This window comes from Pseudopodoces humilis, chromosome 4 (genome assembly GCF_049639895.1).
Source record: "Pseudopodoces humilis isolate 2021_Gansu_Grassland_sample_001 chromosome 4, ASM4963989v1, whole genome shotgun sequence".
Taxonomy (NCBI): domain Eukaryota; kingdom Metazoa; phylum Chordata; class Aves; order Passeriformes; family Paridae; genus Pseudopodoces; species Pseudopodoces humilis.
In genome coordinates, this window is record NC_142203.1 from 34,108,876 (window position 1) to 34,133,787 (window position 24,912).

General features: G+C 35.9%; 1 long non-coding RNA gene across 1 annotated transcript; it reads right to left on the reverse strand.

The window, feature by feature from the left end:
• Nucleotides 1-3,339: 3,339 nt before the first annotated feature.
• LOC106628547 (uncharacterized) lies at nt 3,340-24,716 on the reverse strand. Its single transcript, XR_001331963.2, has 3 exons — nt 24,533-24,716; nt 10,713-10,872; nt 3,340-3,496 (listed from the first exon to the last, which is right to left on the reverse strand). It is a non-coding gene; the product is annotated as an uncharacterized LOC106628547 (long non-coding RNA).
• Between the last annotated feature and the right edge of the window lie 196 nt (nt 24,717-24,912).

Sequence of the window (24,912 nt, forward strand, 5' to 3'; positions counted from 1 at the left end):
AAATTTTGGAAGAATCTGATTCTTCATCTGCAATTCAGTTACAGACTGTAATTTTGGCCTGTCCTGTACCTTTGTAAGGCCACCGAAAAGAGGAGCAGAGAGAGAGAGAGTTTTAGAATAACCAATACTATTTGGCAAAACATTTAGTAGACGCTGTCATATTTTCCTGCATGTGCCAAAAATAAAGGGACATTCTCCTTGGCCCCCCAAAATAATAATGTTTTGTAATCTGAAAAAAAGTTTTCAATCCCCAAAGCTAAGCAGGCAAAAACTGGTATAATGACAGTCAACACCTACAATAAAGCTACAGACTTCAGAACTTCCCCAAGAGCCCCAAAACCTGTTTTTCCAAATGTAAGTCTTCTAGAAAACAGATGATTTGAAACTCTATTTTTCAAGATGTTATATATCTAACATAGCAGCAGTGTATAATGCACAGAGCAACAACAGTGACTTCAGGTACTGAAGTCTGGGGTGAGATATAAAAACATTCATTCTAGTCCAAAAGGAAAACTACCTCAGTAGCATAACATCATTAGAGAAATTATGTGGTGTCATTTATACTTAATCAAATTATATTTTAGCATCAGCCAAGAACTAAGCTGTCACATATAATAGAAACCTGGATGTAGTGAGCCTGTAATATTTAAAACTGATGCTAGAGAAAAAAGGGAATTGCATAAACTATGACAAACAGAATAATCAATATGGTACAGTATCTGAAGTATTTTCCCATTCAGAAAAAATGTACTTTTTATCTAGAAGGGAAAAACAACAGTAATAGCCTATAATGCAGGCCTGAAAATTTGGTGGACACAAACTGAGGCAACATTCATCCCAGCATCCTGCAAAAATTAAGAGAAGCAGTGCTATGAACCTGCTAATTTGTGTAAGAATACCTAAAGTGTTAACACTAGAACTAGCACCCCTACTAAATCAAAGAGATCCCATAAACACCTTTAGCAAAAGTGATGTCTGTGCCTGAGGGGGAATCTATAGATCCAAGTCACTGAGACATCATATATCTGATACATTAAAAGTATCTGATACATTTTATGGAGCGCTTTGCTTTCAAAAAGAGCTTGCCTTAACTGCATGTAATATGTCATACTATTTGTACTTAGCAGAGCTTGAAACTCTACTAAATCAGCACAGAATCACTAATAGAGCTGTGTCCATAATAATCCCCATAAACTGCTGGTAAATGTGGTTTCTCACCTTGTAGCTTTCCTGCAACTAACAGCAGTGTTGTGCCTCATAAAAATATGCTTTTTAAAATCCCATTGTGCTACTATAGGGCTTTGATATGCTCTTTCTTGTAATATAAGAAACTAAAATAGTTTTTTCTTGTTTTGTGTTCATCTTCCGTGACAGCTGGGGAAATGCCCTCATGTTTTTTCCTCCTGAGACATGACTATTCCCAGAATGGGAACTTCTTTATTAAGAAATATTATTTTACTTCCCTCTTAACAGTTGTCTTCTCAGTTTTTTCCCTTCTGTGTGGCTCTTTTATGAGATGCAACCAACTGTGAAAAAAGGGCTGCCATCAACATAGTTCTGGCACTTCTATCTATATCTTGGTACAACAAAAATGGAAAACAAGCCAGTGAAAGAATCATAACCAAATGCTTCTTTCAGAGCTGAAGGATCTGAACTAATAAGAATCAAAGTACATGTTCAAACCATATAGATTTGACAGACTTAACTGTCCCCAGTATGCTGCTTCTGTGTCAGTAGGAAACAGACTATTACCCAATGTGCCAAAATGTATTCGAGAAGAAAAGAGTGCATTGGATGAAGCAGCACTTGTGAAGGTGAGTTCAGCAGCACAGAAGTACTGAGCTCAGCTTAGCAAAGGTTGAAAGTAAAGGCTGTGTTCTGACATCTATTCAGTCTTCTTGGCAACGTGCTTCATGGGGCGACAACTGTGAAAAAAGGGGTGCCATCAGTATTGTTCTGGCTAGTCAGAAGGAGTCAGATGTGGGGCTGTTCATCCTTGTAGAGAGCAGCTGTGTTTTGGGTTATAACTCCTTGCTGAGCAGCGGAGAGAAAGGTTGCAGCCTTGAAATGTGTGAAGGAACAGTTTGTCTAAAATGTACCTTGTTTTTTATGGATGTGATGTATTGGAAGCATTTTCCTTATTCCCTATGGAAATGGTGGACTACCAGCTGCAGTACATAATTAATATTAGACTGAATCTCAAATGAGGTCATAATAATAAGTATCATAAACATCTTAAAGTGCACTTGATGGTCTCCTATGACATCTGTAGTTTCAACATCTGTAGTATTTGTGGCAGCCATCACTTTGTGGAACAGGAAAAGATTAATATTTTTGCTAATAAAAAATGGTTTCAATTTTCTCAGTTTCTATCTTTTCTTTTCTCCATGGCTACATTAATTCTCCTAATCTTTTTGAAATAATCTGCTATTGAGATCCTTTTTGCTAAGGCCCAGTTTTCTCCTAAGAAAATCTTACGGAGGGAGAGGGGGTAAAAGACCATGATACAAGGCAGACACTGTTTTGCAGTAGGATTTCTTAGATTTTGGCATAAAAATTTCTCTGCAGTAAGTGTATGTTTTTCATCAGACCTTGCTTTACCATGTGGCCTAATCTTCTTGATATTTTGCCCAACATATTATGAGCTCAAACTACCATTTCTTTCCTTTGTACAAGCCAGTAATACAAATGCTAGAGCAAATGGTATAAATCCCAGTGGAACACACTATATCTATTTCATTTGGGTTATTGGTTGCCAATGGGAATAAACAGATTTTTGTCTTTGAAGAGTTCACTAGCTTCTAAGGGGAAAAAAAAAAAAAAGGCAATACAAAACTCCCTTTCTAACCTTGTAAATCTACTGGGAACCAAACTCAAAACTTCATTTAGTTTTTTTGGGAGCGTCTGCTGACCCTGGCTTTGACAAACCTCGTAAGCTGTACTTTAGCCCACACAGCTTTAGATGCTAACAGTCAACTTTGAAGATATCCATTACTGCTAGTGTCCAAGCTGAAAAAGGGTGTTGGTTTAGAAAACAACTGCCTGAGCCACCACAATGTACTCTTCTATTAGATCATTCCTATTGCCAGATTCTCCCTTTTGGAATCTTTTTGGATTACTTACCTTTTCCTCATGGTTGGCCAAGGGAATATTATCTTTCCTGGACAGTGTAAAGAACCCATCAATATTCCCTGAAAATCCTATACCTTTATAGAAGTGCAGTGTATGCAAGATGTGAATCCCCAGCTACCAGTCTCAGTCTCTGTCTCTGTTTCTATTAAAAAAATAAAGGAAACTAGTAAGATATACGGGCCCAAATGCTATGATACTTACTTGATTTAAATTGCTATCAACATTAAGAGGATGACTGTTCAAGAAAATACCAATGTCTACTGGTTTAGTTTTCCCAAAAGGCATTGTCATCCTTCTGGTGGTCTTGTCTCCTGGCTGAATCTCTAGAGGAAATTCTAAAGAACCACTGTCAGTCATAGGTACTCTACAAAAAAAAAAGAAATAAAAATGAAAAAAAAAAAAAATTAAAAAAAAAATAAAAGAGTAATAAAAGAGTCTGTGGCTAAAGAGTGGATTGAAAAGGGTATTAGAATTATTTTTATTTGGGATCAATTTTACTTGTTCTGTACCATCTGAAATTAATTGGTTTATAATGAACAATACTATATAGAAAGAATCAAGCTGTTAAACTTCAATTAAATTATTCTCATCCAAAATATACGCATGAGAGCTTGAAAAATGCTTGGAAATGTTAGCAAATTAGTTACAATTTTCAGACCTCTAGGGATGAATTCCTGAATAAATTTGTAAAATTGAATAAATAAATGTATTTGTTCTGCTAAATTTATATATAATATTTCAAATAGCTTTTAAAATATATCAGATGTGATTGAAAATGTATTTCAATGTAATTTCAACTATTAAAATGTAGGCTAAGCAGTAATTATAAAGCTGTAGCTGTTCACAGCTCATACAAAGCATTTATTTGATGTAAGAGAACAGTACCAATATATTAATAATAAGTAGTGTAAGCTCTTCAATTTTTTGCAGGATATTTTTGTATATTGTTAGAATCAGTGGATATAACATCAGGTTTTCTTGAGATATGAAATGTCCATAGGTAACATGACTATTACTGCCCCAAAAACAAAGCCACAGAAAACTTGGCTTTCAGATTTCTATCACTGTGATCTTTTATATCACGATGTCTTTTGTTTTGTGGCTGTCTTACACTTGAGTGCCTGCTTAAAAATAACTGTTATTAAAATTCAGTTACTGAAGATAGTAGGGTCTTTCTTTCACTTCTACTGATGCTATTAATGAGTTTGTGTGAATTTCATGTCCAGCCATTCTCCTAGCACAAGCATTGGATGTTTCTTCCAAAAAGTCTCAGTCTCACTGTAAAAATCGCTTGTAACTGGAATTATGTTATCAGCTTTTTTTTTTTTTTAATGTAATGCCATTGAATGTTATTCAAGGGATGTCAGTAGTGAGCAGAAAAGGAACACTAAAGGAACACTTTCATCAACTGTGGAGAAAAAACATGGAGAAATTACCTACCATGTTAAACATGGTACATTTTTTTTCTAGTGCTAATATTTTTCCTGGAGGTACAGCAATCTTGAACAGGGCTCTCTTACTAGCATATCCCTAAAAACTGTATATTTAGAGATACCTGCAGGCGCTTGCATCTTTCCTGGTCCTGTTTCATGGTTTAACCTGCTGGTCAGTTGGAGTTAGTTTTCCCAGCTGAGTACCCCTGCAAACTCTTGTGCACCCCAGCCTACTTTCTGGCAGGGCAGTATGAGGAGAAAAAAAGGCCTTTATACTGAATAAGCACTGTTCATCAATAACTAAAGCATTTGACTGTTACCAACACTGTTTTCATCACAAATCCAAAACAGCACCAAAAAAACTGTATGAAGAAAATTAACATTGTTGTGGTTTATCCCCATCCAGCAAGCAAGCCCCTCACAGCCACTTACTCACTCCCCCGTAAGCTGGACCAGGGGGAGAATTGGAAGGGTAAAAGGAAGATTTTGAGATAAAGGAAGTTTGATGGGGAAAGCAAAAGCCATGCACACAAGCAAAGCAAAACAAGGAATTAATCACCACTTCCCATGGGCAGACAGGTGTTCAGCCTTCCCCAGGAGAGCAGGGCTACATCACATGCAAGTCATTTGGGAAGACAAACACCATCACTCCAAACGTCCCCCTTCTTTCCCCTTCTTCCCCCCATTTTATAAACAGAGCATGATGCCATGTGGTCTGGAATATCCCTTTGATATATTCAGCTGGGGTGACCTGTCCTAGTTCCTCATAACCTCCTGTGCATCCCCAATGTCCTTGCCAGAATGGCAGTACTAAAAAGATGGAAAAGCAGGAAAGGCCTTGGCTCTGTGTGAGCCTTGCTCAGCAATAACAAAAACATCTCTCCATCATCAGCCCTGTGTTCAGTACAAAACCAACACAATCTCCATACCAGATACCATGAAGAAAATTAACTCTACCCCAGCCTACACTAGCACAGACATATTTTTTGCATAGACATGGCAGCAGTAGTGTACCTTGGTTGTACTCTAACAAAAACAAAATTAAAATTTGCCCTTGTTAATGTCCAGCTGGGTCACCTTTTCCTGCTTATCAGGCTGCATCAGGATTCAATAAACATAGATTGCATTAATCTATTAATCTATTAATCTGATACCTTTTAAGCAGTTGCTGCTGCTGTGGCTTCTTTTTCTGCTGGGCTTTTCTAGCATTTCTGATGCCAAGCCCGAACTGCTAGGCCCAACAATGTCTATTAAATCTGGTTCCTCTCTGCACGTACTGTATCTTATTGAATAATAGGGGTTGGATAAGCTGGAAGTTAATGTAACATATTTTCAGGTACAGTTACAACCATTAATATTCACTTTAATTTTAGACACAGACACCACTTGTTAACTAGTGGTACATTATAGGTGCACTAACCTCACTAGTGAATTATAGACTTTACCTAAATTATAAACCATGAGATATCCTCAGCCTTTCTGAGGATGTTTACAGCATAATGCTGTTGATCTTTAGTGCAATTTACCTCCATGTATGACATATACCATGGGTGAAATCCCAGTGAAATTAAGTGACAGATGGACTTCCTCACTCCAGAAGGTTACTAGACATATTTATTTTAGAACTTTTCCATTTCCTACTTAACTAAATATCCAAATTTTATTTTAAATTAAATACCTAAATAATTTATTCAGCTGAGTAAAATACTTGAACAGATAAAATGTGAATAAACTTACCGCTCTGGGAAATTGTTGCGTCTATATGAACACCTAATCCTCTGTACAGCTTAAAAAATTCATACTTTCTGTAACTAGCAATGAAGGTAATAATCAAGGTTATTATGGACTGTGCTTTTTATCATGCCTTTCTCTGGATCTTGCTTTTCATACAGCACTGGTGATAACAACAGTGTAGTATACAGAATCCCTATTATCTATAAACTCCAACTAGAAATCACTAAAATACATAATGATTGAGGATTTCATTATTCTCTTGACCACTTCCTGATCCAGACTGCCTATAAATAGCTCAGGAAAAGAAAAATTTTCCTGCCTATACGAGACTGGTAAACCACTGTTATCACAGTGGTAGGTGCTACTAATACTAACACTACCTAGCAGTCCTTTCCAAGACTTAGCATAGCGATGTCCTGAAGTATCACAGGAGAAAACTAGAGTGTCAGTGACAAAGATGCTAGCAAAAATTGTCCAATGCCATGACTGCTCAAGAAAAATTGTATTAGTGTTCTTTTCCATGACATCTGTAACATGTCAGTCAGTGACTAGTTCCAAGTAATTGTCTGCTCTTGGGGCTGGTTGAGTGTTTCATGATGAGGGGTTTTTGTTATACTTGGATAAACACACTAAAACTCAGAATTGACTTTTGGCTTGCAAACTAAAATCTGGCTTCAGAAAGGAGAAATGTTTTTTTGGCTTGAGTTTTGGTCAACAGTATCCCTTGGTGAGACTCTAGAAGTGCTAGGGGGGTTCCAAACTGATAAATAAGCCAAACACACAAGTTGTTTTTGATCAATGAGATTACAAGGAGAAAGCAAGATATCACTTCATTTGTTCTCAATTCTTTGTGCACTGACAATTTTTTTGTTTACCAACTTGCTATCAAACATTCATTTTATGAAAACACATAATCAGAACAACAAAAAAAATATACAAACTTTTTTTCTCATGTTTTATGGGAAAATACTGTTTCTATGCCAATGATTGCTTGCTACCTCACAAAAAACGGGAATGCAGACTGTAGTCATTGATTCTAATCAAACAAAAAGGATTTTAATCATTGTCTAACATGCAAAGATAAATTTATCTTGGATTAATTTATTTAAATTATTTATAGATTAAGAACAATCTCCTGGGTCTTATACTTCTGTTTTCAAGACAGTTTGTGATGGCAATAAAGTATCTGTATCTACTACTCAGCTTTGTATTGTAATTTAGTAGGTATGATGAAAATAGTCACCTTGTAAAATGGTCAGCTTGACAAAAATGGTCAACATGGGAAGGGCATGTTTGCAAACAAGTTTGTGGGGAATAAAAATAAGCAGAATTAGCCTTGCAAAACTCATCAAAAGAGCTAATGGCTTTGTCCTACCTTCTACTCTATTAGGGAGTTGTAACTGGGGATTCTGACCCAGAGCTTTCAACTGAGAGGATTACATGGACTTTTAGGAGAAGTCTCTCAGAAAGGAAGACCTGTAATGCTTAGTTTCCAATTAATTTCCCTATGTACTGCAAAGATTCTGTTTTCATTTAAATTTTGTTATTTTGGTTTTGAACATTTATCTCCTTAATTTCATTGGGTCCCATGTGACTCAAAGAGAGCTACCCTCTGAAGACAGCTACCACGGTAGGTAAGAATATCTTCAGCATTGCACTTAGAACTGACTATTTATTCATGAGAAATGGGAACCAAAGTCCTTTTTAATGAAAGGTTCCCTACAGATGGGGCTATAGTAGTCTTTTGTGAGGATGCTTATCAGTATATCCTTAAGAAATGTATCTTTTTCACAATAAGGTCTCCAATTCAATTGTGCTAAACTGTAATCATTACTAGGATAATCCTGGCAGAACTAATGAAGACTGACATACTTCCTTCCCTCTGATCCCTGACATGCCTTGTATTCAGATTACAAATGAGCACTATCCTGTTTTTGCTGTGCTATAATGAAACCAAAGGGCCTAGTCTTCTGACAAAATTTTCAGGTATAATACTGAAGGACTTTCCAGTCCTTTCCCTAGGGAATATACAGGACTACCTGCATGCAAACCTAATGCTGCATGAGCAGGTTTCTCACTAAGTATATTTTGCCACTGTACATACCTGGTTTTGGAGCAAATTCTGTCGTTCCAGTGTGGTTTACTCAACTTGCAGTTATTTGACACTTGTAGTATTACATCTTCTTGCCCCAGCCATTACTACAATTTCTCTTTTTTTATTTAATGACTATTTCTTTGTTTTATTTCCTGTTCCCATATTCTCTTCCCATAATGTCCAGGTAGGCAAATTTCCCTACAAACTCAAAGGTAAAGATCCTATTTCTTCCTCTGGATTGAATAGTTAGATCCAGTTTTCCTTCATATGTCTGTCTGGTCCAGATGCCTTTCGCAATCACTTACTAAGACCTACCAGAAGTATTGTATTTGGGGATGTGCCTGGGGGAAAATGTTCATGTTCTCAGTGGATTTTAAGCTATTCCTGGTGTCCTTGTTTTTGCTGAACATGATCTAACACAAGCTTCAAATATATATCTAGAACAAAACTGGACATTGAGTTCACTCTAACTTTCATGGCACAAATTCAAAAAGTTGTTTTTATTGAAGGGAAAAAATGGTAAGTCAGGCAAATATCTTTCTGAGCAATTAAACCATGCCTCTAGATTGTTCCTGGGACCTCAGAGCTGGAAACCTCCATTTGTACTGAGAAAAAAACTGAATTTTTTGCATGTCTCTTCTCAGACTATGAACAAACATATTATGCATTCTACATATTTGGTGTTGCTGATTAAATGAAAACTGAAAACTTTCTAAACACTACTTCTTGTCACCTGAAGTTGAAAAACATGAGCTTTCATTATCACCAAACAGAAAGCAAAACCACTGCATGAAGAAAAACAACTTTGGTATAGAAAATCAAGATTATAAATCTCCAAGATAAAGTAACTTCAAATCCGACCTTCTCCTACATTAATCAGTTTTATAAAGAAATCAGAAAATGCCAGAATTCAGGTATACATTGGTATATGAAAATGGTTGATCTATGTGCAAGTCATTCTTGTCATTTGCTGTTTGTAAAACCAAGCTTTTAATTTCAGAAAATTGTAGAGAAATATGATGCAATATTAGCTTCCAGGTGATAGCAGAGAATGAAAAGAATGATACCTGCATATGATGGGATACAGAAGGTTTTCCAGGACAGAAATATAATTACTTGGTCACTGAGATAACATATATAGTCTGTTTCATAAAATCATAGTGTCACAGAATCATAGGCATAGAACCACAGAATGGTATGGATTGGAAGGGCCATTCCAATTACCCATTCTCAACCCTCTGCCATGGAAAGGGACTAGACCAGGTTTGACTACAGTTGACCCACTGTATATAAAAAAAGCAAATAAACAAACAAATAAATAACTCAGAAGATACTAGTAGTCTTCCTAGATGTCCAAGTACATTAAAGTTTGGAAACACAATGTAGGCATAAAACCAATCTTGTCAGAGTCTCAGTCCCAGACCTCTTTGTTTTTTTGTTTGTTTAATCAAACTTTTTTTCCCCTCTTCCACTCAGTACCACTTTCCTAATTTTTGTCCCATTAATTGTCTGGGCTTTTGGATAATGAAAATCAGTGCTTGATCCCACAGCTCCACAGATACTGAAGCTAATGAAAAAGTCTACCATCTGCATGGCTAAATAAAGTAATCTTTACTGTTACAGGGCTAGTGACAGTTTTCAAGCTACCTACTATTTTATTTCTAGCTATTACTAAGAATCTAATTTTCTATTTTAGTTCTATGGCTTCCAGACTCTTAAATTAGTTTTGATTTTGGGTTTGCCTTTGTGTTATTGCTATGGTTTAATCTTTAAAAATTCCATTAGACTTGACAGCTTCCACAAGCTCCATAAGTTGCATTGTCCCCAAAAGAACAAACACTCTTGTTTTTTCTAATGCATTGATTTTCTGTAGTTTTCTAAGATACCCTTTGGCTACTTTGTCTTTATGCTGAACATTACGCATTCTCACCCCAAATTTTTTAGAAACTCCCATGTGGAGCTGAATGACTCTAATTAGTAGTTTTGATGTTGTATTGTGGGGCCTTTATCTCTCTTGTAAGTAGCCTATCGGTACCAGGCTAGATTTATTGTTTTCTTTTGTATTTTTCTTTTCTCCAGATTGTTGTACTTGTCCATATTTTGGAGAGTAAGAGAGAATTAATGTGAAATTACTCTGTCATCATTTAGTGCCATGTTCCCATTCAGTTAATTCAGATACATATCTACCATAAAAACAATGAATTGCTTCTGTCACCTGCTCCAGCGCTTTTACTTTCACATAGAGCTGTAAGTTTGCATCTGTTCCTAGGTTTTTCACACTAAAGCTACACAATTTATTTTTGCTATTCAATACACACCCATGATATATCCATGTGTTTTGGAGGCTGTAGTTTCCAAACGTAGCCTCCTCTACCCATAAACCAAAGAGTTTGAAGGACAGCAATATCGAATTCTTATCTTAATCCCTCTGGTGATAGACACTGCAATGGAGAGCAGGAAGGCTCTTCTGAGTAGTTTCTGTGGAGAAACACAAAGGAGAAATAAAACTGCTCAGTAACTTAACTAAGCCATGGCTGAGACCAGTCCCATTTCCTTTCACTGTGAGGGGAAGAGACAGAAAGTTAGAAGGACACAGAGGAAAACGTAAATGCGTAAGAAAACAAAAGGGTGGTGATGATGATAAGTTTTATAACCACCTCTAGAGATCCCGCGAACCTGACCCCTCCAGCAAACACTTCCCTCCAGACTGTGGCTCATGAAAATATGCCTGCATGCTGTTGGCACATTTATTTTCTATTCTCGACTGCATAATCCTGAGGCTAAGAGAACCAGAATAATAGATGCCAATGAAATTCCATTTGAGCTCCTCTCACATGAGTGTCATCAACTATTCCCAAAAAAGGTAATGCTAGTAGTAACCATGATATTTTTGCAGGTGAGATCATTATACTTGCTTGCAGTTAGACTAGATAAGGTAAGATCATTAGAGAAAAAGATTATTAGGTAAATAATTTTTTTGTGACTAAATTTTGTGGTCTCTGTGGAACTATTACACTCTCTTCATTTAAATATTTTAGTCTATTGTCTCATCTTTTTAGAAACTCATTCTGTTTATTTGTTCCCTATTAACAGAGAGATTTACTAAAAATATAGTATCTACCATTTCTGTGACCCATTGAAATTGAAGGCCATTTGAAAGAATCAGGATTTCAAGAGGGCAATAAAAGGCCCATGTAGATTGCCATCACTCACTTATGACTACAGAATCTGCTGAGGAGATTCACTATGTTTCCTAATGAATCTGAAAACTATGGGAAACCATACAGAAGCAGAGAAGACTCTGAAATAGAAATTGTGGAAGTTTATATACAATTAATTCCAGCTTCTATTAGGAAGCCCTAATTATGGTTCTTATTTTGACTGTAGCAACAAAATAGGGGAAATCAAAGAGTGCTTTGTGTGCTACATTCTTTCTCCTCCTCTTCTCACTGTCTTGTTTCCACCAGTCTTTTGAATATATTAAAATCTATCATATTTCTATGTATCTTTGCCTTTGTATAGTATTTATTCTAGAAGAAGAAATGGTATATTGTCCTGGAATACAATGTACCGATACTGACTTACATCACTTAGTCATTTTGGAACACATTTCCTATGAAATAATACAAGATAAGTACATTACATATTTTTTTTCTTATGCTTACAAAGGATTTAAAGTCATGAGAGTTTTCTTGTCTGGGATCAGGACCAAACTCTACGTCAACAAGTTTCCATAAGGGTTGCTGGATGCCTTCTTGTACATCCTAAATACTTGTGCTTTTTAAAATCCAAGGAAACAAAATATTTTAAAACAATTTTCCTTCAAATGTGCTGTTGAAGAAAAGCATGAGAAAACACTGAAAAGAAACTGAACTGTGGTGAAAGAGCCTCCTGTTGAACAAAATCGTTCATCAAGTCCAACAGTAGTAGAAAGCAAATGAAAACGTGACCTAAATCAGCAGCAGAAAAAAAAAGCATAGATGTTGAGGCTGTAAGAAATGCTTCTGTCAGATTTTTGGCATAGTTTTGCCCTTATATTATATGTCTAAAATACTGTAGGTATGTTCTCAAAATAATAATAATAATAATAATAAAACTTTAGTAGACATTAAAGCCGTTCTTCTTGAAGAAGCAATAGAAGTTTAATGGAAACCATCTGTTAAGATGCTTAGACTCAAGAGGCCATTGTTTCAGCTGGTTATTTTGATCTTTTTCTGTGATATTTTTAACAACAAAAATACTCTATTTAAATAATTTCTAAATTAGAATGTCTGTATTTTCCCATTTTTAAGGGGGGGGGAAATTTGATCATGCCATCCTTTCATTTACCTTTAACTGCTTATATGTTCTCTTGTTCATCAGAGTAAGCTCTTTCTGGAACCATTTGATATATTGTATTCAGTGAATCTTTACAGTAAAGTTTACTTGTAAGTACAGCATAGGAAGCTGAATCCTGTCACTAATATATTCAAAGTTTTTTTCCTCTGATTTTTAACACTTAGCTCTATCTTCTGCTCTGTAATATAGGAGGGAGATTCAGAGACAGTAGTGAGTAATGAGATAAATTAAAAGCAAAAGAACTGACTAAGCAACTTCTTTTTTCTCTCCATTTGTGAGAAAAAAGAAGTCTTTAGGCACTTTTTTAGTTTGTACTTTCATTTAGGGGTCACCTCGTGTATAGCACTGCAGTGTAGCATGCAGCCCTCTGAAACAAGCTCTGCTAGCAGCACATTTTAGTGGCTAGAACATTTAACATGGTAAAATGTCAGAACATTTTCTTGCCTCACACAGGTTTTGCAGTGAGGCTGCTTCACACAAGAGCATTTAGTGCTGCCTTGACTGTTAGCAAAGCCAGGGCCTGCTAATGCAAAGCAGACGCTGAGAAGTTGCAGCAGTGCAGCTGTATGGAGGCAGCGAATCGAACGATAAGAAGTAAAGTTTCCAAGGAATGAACAGAAGAAATGTACCAAGACAATTGGACTCCAATTTATGGGCCTAAACAAGAAAAGGAGTTGAATTATTGACTAGCTTAAACCACTCAAGTACAAATTACAACTTTATCAGAGCTCGTATGCTTTGTCTGGTCCTACCCCAAAAACAATGAATGTTTTGCCTAACACAGTATCAGCCTTTTCACTGCATTTGTTGTGCGAAAGCAATCTCTATTTACATTAGGCTTAAAAATAAAAAATAAAGTTGATATCTTTTTCTAAAACATTATCTGCATTCTTGAATCCATGAAGAACTACCATTTTAAGATACAACTGAGTATCTTAAAAGAGTAGACTGTAATTTGCTTGGAAAGATAATTTTCAAAGCAAAACCTAATGATTTTACAGATCATTAGCAACCTAGATATTGTGCTCAGGACAACATGCAGCATATGATGGTATTTCAAATTCAAGGTAACTTACCATAGTAACTTACATCATAGTGTAGTGATATGGGAATTACACATGCCAGCCATCGTAACAGGGTTAAACACCAGGTTTCCACTGAATCAATAAGCTGAAAGTTGTTAAGGAGTTGTTGAAGCACAAGCTGTGTGCTTCTGATGACAGACTTCAAACAAAGAAATTGCTGGGCAATTATGCTCTTAGTATCTAAGTTCCCCATCCCATCCCCAAGGGACAGCTTGAACCCATATTAATATTAGGATCCAGGATCTCCTTGGTTTTCTACTGGTGTGATTTACTGTTTTTTTTTTGTTGTTGTTGTTTTTTGGTTTTTTTTTTTGTTGTTGTTGTTTTGTTTGTTTTTTGTTTTTATTACTAAGAGGTTGTTAAGTGGTCATCTTATATGATACCATATCCTGTGAAATCGGCTTCAGCTGATCCTATGGTTGGCTTTTTGGCATGTTGAAATCTGGCTGCTGTGGATCATATACCATGATCTTCAGGCTCTGTCTGCCCTAGCTATTACTACTGCTTAGGCTGCTAGCTCCAAGTTTTGACTAATTTTGTCTTCAACAGTAGGTAGGCTGCAGATTCTTTAAAAGTTCACTTGAGTAGATATATAGCTGCAGAGCTCCCTCTAGCAGAGTTCAGTTATTCTCAGGTTTTTTTATCCAGCTTGTCCTCTGAAGTGGCTCTATGACTGCTTTTCTCCCTGTTTTCTTAAAATACATTGCTTCACATAGATGGTTTTTCAAAGTTAAGGCGAGATACTCTGGAGGTCAGAGATAAGACATTTATACAATGCAAAAACATTATTTTCATTCCAGACGTAATGGTAAAGAAAAAACTCTTACCTTGAAAAGATACCTGAAAAGAACTTTGAAATATGCAGTCACTTGTACTCTCCTGTGAACATGTCAAATGTGCTTAAAAGAGACAACTGTGTAATCACTAGAAAAGACAAATAATTCTTTTTCACTGTATATAAAATTGGAAATGTTTCTTAAGAATTTTGTATTTGATAAATTGAGGTGTCTCAACTAAAGACAACTGAGTTTAGTATTTCTATGAAACTTTGTACAAAATAGATTTAATTGCACTTTCACTTTTTACTAAATTGAACATACATTTATTTCACTGGGAAACGTGACTGCAACACTCCTTAACTTATGGCATTTACTTTCTTAAAGGCGCTTTTACTTATCTTCATTATACATATGCCCTTCATGATTTGTATTGATAAAAATATATTTTATATGATGTAGCATATTTTCTTACAATCACCATTTTTTTCTGCTTTACTTATTTTACTCATTTTTCTTAAATAAAATAAATACATTTCTAACAAAATCTTTTCATGAAGGCATAGGAAAAATCAAGCAAAAATTAACAGGATAATAAAAGATATCAAAATGACTTTCAACCAATGTCATCCTGGAGCTCTGAGAAACAGAAAATGAGCAATCTCTTTAATGTATGACTGTCTCCACTGATAAACACACAATTTATATCTGAATACTCAGCAAAACAAAAAGAGGTACTTGTTTTCAAGGTCAAGCCCAAAGACACCTAGAACTTTATTATCTCCTGCTGCTCTTCTATGATGGGCATATCTATTTGTCTAGAAACAATGACAGCAATTATTATCCTTAAATTAGACAAACTAGTGATGGATATTAGGAATATAAACAATGCAACCTACTTATTTATGTTAGGAATATTCAATTAATAATTTGAAAGTTGGAAGTGAAAATAATTTCTCTGAAGAGAAACTTTTCTTTAGAAAAGAACATGCAGAAGTTTGACATAATGTTCTAAATGCCATAAAATAGTATGCCTTTTGCAAAGCTCTGCAGTTCACTACAGCAGGAGCAAAACTTCAGCAGTCCTCAAGCTGAAAGCTGGTATGCTAGAGAGTCACCACAGAAACCTTGCAGTACTCATAACTATTAAAGGGAAAAGGATGTGTCTCGCTTTTTTTTTCTCCTTCCTTTTTTTGTTTTCTTTATATTTTTAGTTGTCTCCTTATTCATTTATCACTTTTGCTTGTATTTGCGAATCATGCTTCTTCTCAGAATAGCCACTTAATTTTGTATAGTGGAAACTATTTTAAAAGAGAAGAAGAGTAAGTGGGGAAAAATTATGATGTGTTAAGATGGGCAAGATGACATTCCACTGCCAGTCACATCTGAACTGCACATTTGTGCTTTGCTTGTCCAACAAGTGCAGCCGACCCTCTGTGGACTAAGTACTAAACAGTTTAGTGCAGTATGTTTTGTAGTGCCTAAAAGCAGGGGAAGATTTTGCCCTCCAAGTAATTCCATTTTTTGAATGAAGCAGCGGTCACTCTCACTAGCTCTTTCATTGGCCAAACTGGAGAAGAGGAGGAGCCACTTGCTCATTTGGGACATTTCCACTGCTGAGATAGCCCTTTCATAGGTCAGGAGGGACAGCTGAAGATGGAGCTTATTATTTGGCTAGTTTTCATGTAATTTTTTACAATCAAAATATTTCCTTGTTTGCTTTTACTGTGCCTTCATCTCTTGTTCTCTAGAAGTCATATTAAAAGAGAATATAAACTATATTGTGATCCTAGCTTGTGAAAGTACATATATCCCTTAAGGCACTCTAACCTCCATCACCTCAAGTCATGAAGGAATCAGAACTGATCCACCTTCTTAAAAATATCAAGTGGAAAATAGGCAATAACAATGATGCTTCATATAGATTGTGAAATATAAGCAATAGCTATCATGGGGTAAATGCAGTATAACTGTATTTATCTTCCTTGTCAGAACTAAGTTAAATCTAAATGCTCAGCTTTTTCTCTGAACATCTAGTGGTTTAAAGCTGAATTTAGGATTTTGATTAAATAGGAAGAGTCCCACCTGTGTAAGTTTTTGCCTTCACAGCCCCCAGCGTAAATAAGTAAGAGGCTTTCTGTGCTAGAACACCTGGTTACAAAGCAGGTAGCTATTTAACCAGGGAAAGGACCCCACTCTTTGAATTTGGCACCTCGCAGATGGTATTTTAAAGCCTCCATCTCTCCACCCACATCCAGCTTTCTTCACTGCTTCACAAAAATTATTTCTTTGGCTCCTTTTTGCATTTGAAATAGTTTTCCAGAAGAGATGTCTTTATTTCCAAAGATCAAAGGAAGACTTTCTTCTAATATGTGCAGACTGATGAATGAGGGGATAAGTAAAGTACAAAGAAACCCTGCTACATTTAGAATGAAACAGGAGGTGCTGCTTTGGCACTAATGTGCAAATACCAAACACAGGTTTCCTGAAGCAAAAAACAAACCCACCAACATTCTCTGATCTGTATTCTGCAACTATTTACCTTTTCTGGGTAGCTGCTATGTGCTAAAATATATTCTTTTTTTTCTTTTTTTTTCTTTTTTTTTTTTTTTTTTTGGTGGCAGCACAGGCCAGATAGGTTTTGTTTAAAACGTGCTGTTTTCCCTTTAAGCCCATCTTCTGAGTGTATTTATGAAAAATTTATACAAAAGGTTTGTGCAAAATATTAAGCCAGTTTCATTTTCTGTGAACAACTGTCACATTGACACTGATCTTGTTAAATCAGCCATCCTTAATAATATGCTTCCAGAGCCTGCTCCTCTCCTTTCCTTTACATCAAAATTAAGGTAAGAGATGGGAGGGGAAAAGCACACATGATCTTACTTGTTTATGAAATGACTGAATTTATAATATCTTGGGTTGATATTATCACACCTATTATAAATATTAAAATAACTGGTTCTGCTACCTAGAACGCCACCTTGGAAGTGAGAGATCATAGAATCATGGATGTAACTTTAAACTCAACTTGTGTAGCTTTCAACAGATCACTAGTTTGTGTCTATGTGCTTTTTCACCAAAAATTAACCTGAAAATATGCTTCTGTATCTTATAGTCATGCAAGAAAATTAAAACTGTAAAAAGGCTATGATACTAGGATCTTTAAAAGTAGGGTTATGTACAACGTAAGTGGATTAGTAATAAACACTTTGATGTTCTATCAGAAATATTTCTACTCATAGGAAAAGTATTTCATGTATTATCAGAACAACTGCTAGTCTTTTTTAGCAGGATAACCATTCCTTCTGGTGTTTCCAGTGATACAGTATCCAGCCTCAGGTGTCATACTGTAATATACACTTTGAATACATGGAAACCTGTTTCCTTCTTATTGGACATGAATTAGGCTTACATGGCTATTTAATCATGGAGGTAAAACCCTTGGTCTACAAGGTTTTACACTGGGAGAAAATTCAGGAGCAATCATGGACCAGATTTACATCAGCTGGTTCAGAAAATGTATTTATAAGTAATCCCAAAGTTTTCTGACAATACATAGCTATTCTGGATAATTGAACATTTTAGACAGTGATGATGTATAGCACATTTAATCTTCAGGGAGCTCTGGAAACAGAGACTGATGTCTCTTCCACAGTGGAGATCTTTGAACTCTCTGTTGACTGACACTTCCTGGTTTTGGCCAGGGATATGATCACCACTGTGTGGCTTGTCAATTTGTTTATTTCTACTGCCCAACCTTGTTTAAATACACCAATTTTTGCACTTTTATTATTATCTGTCTCAGTATAATGGGACAGAGAGTGAAGCAGAGGTTGAAAATTATTAAGCAAAACTTAGAACATCTCATATGATGCCAGTATTTTTTTTTCCACCTCTGTTCAAGCAAAAGACTTCTAGAGAGTAGTTTGGAAACCCTTTAGCCATGTGTTCTTGGCTTTTTGCCTGTTTAACAGAGGTCTTGCACAACTTGTGTTTTATGTGCTGTCACCTTGATTCCTCTATATTTTAGCTGGTCTCCTGGTGCCACTGTTTGCCATTGGCCTGCCTTCAAAGCAACTGCCTGTGGACAGTACTCATACAGTATGTAACATACCATATGCTTTGACAACTCATGTGGTCTTAATGGGTTTCCCAGTTACAGAGGCTAAAAGAGCAAGGCAGCCTGTTCTGCAGGCTACCACACAGCAGTTCTTATGAATAAATCCTTTAGATAGGAGAAAATAAATCATTTCTACAATGTTTGCTTTTTATCTGGTAGCTATAATGAAGTCTTTCTCTCCTGTGGCAAAGGGAAGTGCAAATAGGATATTCACACTGTCATCTAAATGAATAATGACTGGGAGACTAGTTAACTTCATTTCTAAGATTTCATGACATCTTCAGTGGTTGCAGAGAGGTAAGAAGCTGAAGGACGATATCTAGGAATCAGTGATTGTCTTTGTTTAGCTCTGTTATTGAATGCTTTCTTTAAACCCACATGGGAATATAAAGGTATTTCAGAAAGCAAGGTTATTTGTATGCCTCACCTCACAAAACAGAATGGAAATTACCTTGCATGGACTGCTTCCTTTGATTTACTTACAGCTTTGGAAGTAAAATCCCATTATCTTCTCTGTACCCTCACTTGTTTTACTTGACTTCATTTCCTTGATCACTTTTCAATCACTTCTACACTTGCTTCTCCTGATCCTGGATCCATTTCCCCCCCCCGGTGTCTTCTTTTTTTTCCAGTGTGAATTAGTAGAATAATAAAGATATTGTTATAATGAAATTATATATTATAATTATATTATATTATATATTATAATAAAAATTATAATGTATCTATACTGATAAACTGCAGTTTAACTGTTTGAAACTGTAGAACTGAATCAGTTTCTTAAACATCTCTTGGAGCTGCATTTCATGTCATACCATATTTTCCTGCATTGCCTTTCATATTATCATTCTCAGTCCTATATTCTTCATTCTTTTTTCACATTTATAGGCTTCTGTGTTATATTGATTCCTTGACTTTAAAAGTAGGGGGTTTGATTTTTTTCAGAAGCAAGAATGCTATAAATAGATTGTGATGGTAATACAACTTAGCATCTAAACTGTGTAGGGAAGAAATCAAATGTATTTTTAACTCACTTGACATAATTGGTCCATTTTCCTGCATAAAACCTGAATAAATTCTGAAACAGACTGGCTGACTAGTAGGGCTGGGATAACTGGCTTATTGAATATTTTAAACTTACTAATTTGAACATAGAGGACATCTACCTAACATTCACAAATAAACTAATGTAGTTGCCAATAATTCTGGTTTTATCATAGATGCTGAGTTTTGTACTCAGTCCCAGATGCTTGCAGCTGCTACCAAAATTTTTCTTTTCTTATAAGGTTTGTATTTCTGCCTGCTGCCCCCACCTCCTGTAAGTGTAGGCGGATATGTGGGCAGAGAGAGCATAAAGTCACCTAGTCAGATTCCATGATTTTGTTTTTTATATGAATTAGAAGACGTTTTGTGTTTTATTTTGGTTTTTTAATAATACCAGTGCTACAAATGAAATAATTCTCCTATAGGAAGCATTTCTACTATTTTCAGTGATGAAAAATTTCTTTGCTCTTCTAACCTATTCTTACAGTTTGGAGGAGGAATTAAGTTTCATTATCTTTATTTTGGGGAAAGACTTCCCTCTATTTTGAAATTTTGTGTCCATTAAGCCCTTTTTAAGGGTATTCTCTCATTACTTTTTTTCAGTAGTTAATGTTCCCATGTGCTCATATACATTTTTAAGTTATACTACAGTTCTAAACTATTTTTATTTTGAAGGTGCATTCTAAAAGAGGATTATTGTATTACTTTAAGATGTAATTGTCAAGAAGAACCACACAATTTTAATCAGCAATGTGAATTATTCTCCATAAGTAGCTCCTGCTTTTCTATACTCTCCAAGGGCAAATCTTTGACTTGATGATCTGAGGTCTTTTTCAACCTGAATGACTCTGTGATTCTTGGAAATTTACCTTTTTTTTTTTTTTTTTTCTCTCCAAGAGATGACTTAAAGGTTTCAAATTTGAAGCCTTTCCCTTTTAAGATGTTCCAAAAATGGGACCTATTTGTTGATTGTTCTGTGGTAGCCTGCCCCCATAATTGATCAGGTGACATATTTGCTTGTGAGATGATTCAATTAAGAAATCTGAGGAAGCTCCAATTTGAGGGAAACTTTAGCTTGGGAAGTTGTGTGCAACTCACGTTCACACAGAATGCTTTGCTGTTTTTATCTTTGCTGTTTTTAAAGCAGCTTTAGTAGAGCACTTTAGTACCTTCCATTGTACAGGTTGAGCTTTCTGTCAAAATGTAAACAACTGCCAAGCTTTTTTCTTTTTTTTTTTTTTTCTGAAAAAGGAATCAATAAATGTAAAGGGTATAATAAAAGAGCTGCAAAAAGTGGTAACTTGGCCAAGCATTCCAAATAAATAGGGTAAATTGTGTATTGACAGCATATTTTTAGCTAATACTGTCCACAAATTGATCAATATGACTTTGAGAAGTAACTCACAAGGCAACAACTTGGGAGTAAATTTTGCTGAATTTAGTAAATTTAATTGAACTTGCTAAATTCTACTGAATCATAAGTAGTGGTGTGGCATAGTGACATTGAGCTGCTATGGGCTTAGCTTTGCCCTTTTAAAGTTGATGCACTTTAAACCAGTAGAGGTATTAAGCTCACAACAGTTTGACACATATCTTACTCAGGAGGTCATCTGATTGTACTACTGAGTTCAGATGTAACTGTAAGATTTGCTCTGTAGTAAGAGCTGCAAAAGAGAAGTTGTTTGAAGTGCTCTTAAATACATACCTTTTAAATAAACTCCTCATGCTGAGTATGTAAATAACAGTATAGAATTACAGACTAAATGTTCAGAGTTTGTGAGCTAACAGACAGTGGAAATTCACTGTTCAGTTGAAGAGATAGCAAATACAACATTTTCTAAAAGAGAAAATGCTTCCTTTCATTCACGCTAAGGTGGAGAAAATTTGCAGCATTGTTTCACATGTATCTTATGCATCAGAAGATATTTTGTTCAATCTTCTTTGAAACAAGTTTATTTAGACTGAGATAACATTTGCAAAGCACCCCAGAAACAGGAAGATGTGAGTTTCTGTTTCTAATCTCAGGGACATATGATATGTGGCCTTAATGTAGTAAGCACCATTCAAAAGAGAATAGATTTTTTATAATCATCCAGAATATTTTCTTAAATTGCAAAAATATGAAACAAATATACTTAAGGATTTTTTTTTTTAAATCAATGGTATCATCAATAGTTATATTTAAAGCATATGGAAAAAATAATTAAGAGCTATATCCTTGTGAAGAGGATTAAAGGTTTGTGGTTTTTTGGTAACAACTTCTGGAGGAAATATTGTATAGAATGCAAAGCGGAGGTAATCTTAAACACTTTCTATGTATAAACTGGTATAAGCTTTTACAGTTAAATTATTAGGTAGGAGAAAAAACAAACCAAGGAAAGTCTCTGACTGATGGTGGTGTTTATATTGCTAGAAGCTGATATTTTTGAATTCAATAGAATGATCTGTCCATACTTACCTTAATCCTCAGAAATAAATCACTCTGAACAGATAGTGAATGCAATGAGGGTCTGGGAGAAGCAGGGATTCGGTCTTTGCTTACATAAGGTAAGACAGCAACTGCAGCACAGATTTAAATAAAACCATGGGGTGAGGAGTGCAGAAGTTGGGGAATCATCTGATGCCTTCAGAAGATGGCTTGAGATGTCTGTGTTTTGTTACCAGTGATCATGAGTGATCTTGGCATACTGAAGAAATGGAAAGTCAGCCTGCGGTTGGGCCTGGGAGAACCCTTTCCCTGACAGTCCTCAAAGGAGTGATGGCACAGTTGTGAAAATTTAACATCAGGGAGGACTAAACAAAAGGAAATTGCTGAATTTCTATTGATTTCAACAAAATTAGGCTGATTTATCCCAGTCAGGAAAGACTGATAAAGATATATTCTTTACTTCACCTTCTGTTATGTTTTCCTTATGTCAGTAAGATGGTCTGAATCACTGTTCTATTTTACAAATTAACACATACTTTACATTTGTGATTCTGCACAAATCTCTTGAATTGCCAAAAGGCTTCGACCTTTCAGATAGATAAAGGAGTTTTAAGAATTTACTGGAGCAAACAAACGTTTCTTTTAATTTTGTTTGAAGATACTATTTCTTCCAATTTTACAAATACATAGTTAATAACACCTCCTGAACCATATCTTCAGTAAAGTAAAAACAATTTGCAGAGTTTGAATGGCTTTGTGATTAAGAAAATAGTCTTTTGTAGAGTACACATAGATATAATATTATTGTCTCTGCAAACTAACTGCAGTATGAAAGAACTTTGTTTTGTTCCTTTAATTCTTATTCTCTTATTCTTAGACATAGTGCTTCCCTGCACTAGTCTCACAGAGACAACAGTTAGCATATGGTGGGCTACAATATCATCTACCAGCATTAACCTATGACCAGACTCTTTGTTAAAACTAATGAACACCAGTAGGGGCTCTATTTTATAGTGCACTTTCCCCAGACTTAAACATAGAGAACTTCCTCCTATATTTTTACTTTAACTACTGAAAAGATAAAAAGAAAAAATAAAATGAATTAAAGAAATTTGTTGAAGCTCCATGTTGATTTTAGCTTGCTCTGTATTCATATGTGGAGAATTATTAGAAATGTTCTTTTTTCTTTGGCTGGTGATAAAGTCAAACATATTCAAGTCTTTCTCAATTGGCATTTTAAAAAGTGTCTTTATCCTTTGCAGTTTGTGTTGAAATGGCCAAATTCTCCCTACTTTACTGTCAAAACCACTGTTTTTGTCTTTTTATTAAGATTATATATGTGAATGAGAGAAGCAGAATTTTGTCCAAAGGGACCAACAGCTACAGCAGATTGGAAACAGTTACAGCAATTCATAGTTTTAAAGTTAGCACATTCACATGCCATATCTTTTTACCTTATTCCTGCTTGCTATTCATTTAGGTGTTTTGTGATGTAACTGTATTCAGAGTAAAGGTTCTGTGTATTTTCGCATCTTGCCTGTCCATTCTGATTTGTCATAACAAAAATAAAATCAGAATTTGTGTCTAATATTTTCACAGGAGCTTATAAACTACATTTTGCAGCTGATCAGTTGTAAGGAGACTTGTGGTTGTGAAAAGGCTGCAGGATTTGGCCTATTAACTAATTCCTCTGTAAATTAGTGCATATGTTGTTATTTATTTGGAAAACAAAGCTCCCCTTAAAACGCATTTTAAGATCACCTAATTATCAGGCAAATACCAATTTGGAGCCCTGAAAAACTCTCCTCTTCTTAATCAATTCATCTTGTTTTAACCGAGTCCCTTCAATTTTGCTTACTGTAAGTCAGTTCAAATGCCAAAAAAAGAAGAAAAAAAAAAAAAAAGAGAAAAAGACCAGTGTATGATAACTTTTTCCCCCTATAAATGAAACAAGTAATCAAAAATACTATTTTGGAGTCAGCTGAGAGTACCTACCCATGCAGCATACTTTTCAAGCAGCTGCTGAACAGAGCAGAGACCAAAAGCCAGCTGCATTTGGCTTCTGCGGAGTCCAAACGTGTTTTTTTATTTGGAGCTGTAACACGTGATTTTTGTTTGTTTGTATGTTTTGCTTTTCATTTTACAGCTAACTTCTAATTTTACAGCTAACTTCTAGAAAGAATTCTTGCAACTTCTTAACTTCCCATTAACGGCACAGATGGCTTTCCTCACCCCACTGGATTGTTCTGCCTCCCCCTAAGGCACAGCAATCACCTTTGACACCAACAACAGTAGGTAAAGCAGCAGAAGTTATGACAAAATCCGAGTTTTAGAGGGACTTCTTTACCTGTTGCTTTTGCAGTTCATGCTGATGCTAGATGTGCAGCTAAAGCTTTTTGCTCACTCCTCATTTACTCATTCCTCTGCTGACAAGGGCCGGCGTGGAAAGTGATGGGTTTCCATGGAGCTGCATGGTGGGGGCAAAAGGAGCTTAGAATCAAATTACACGAGACTAGGCAAAAGCGGTCAGTGTCTGCTGCCCCCTGAATTTAGGCAAAGGCTCCGCTGAGCGCCTTGCTGGAGACGGGGATGAGGGGAACCCTTCCTGACGCCGGGCCGCACGCGGTGCGCGCCCCTCACGGGCGGGGTGCGAAGCGCTGTCTCCCGGGGCCGCGGCCGCGGCTCGGCCGCTCCTGGACCCGCCCGGGCGCCTGCCCGCCGCCCGGC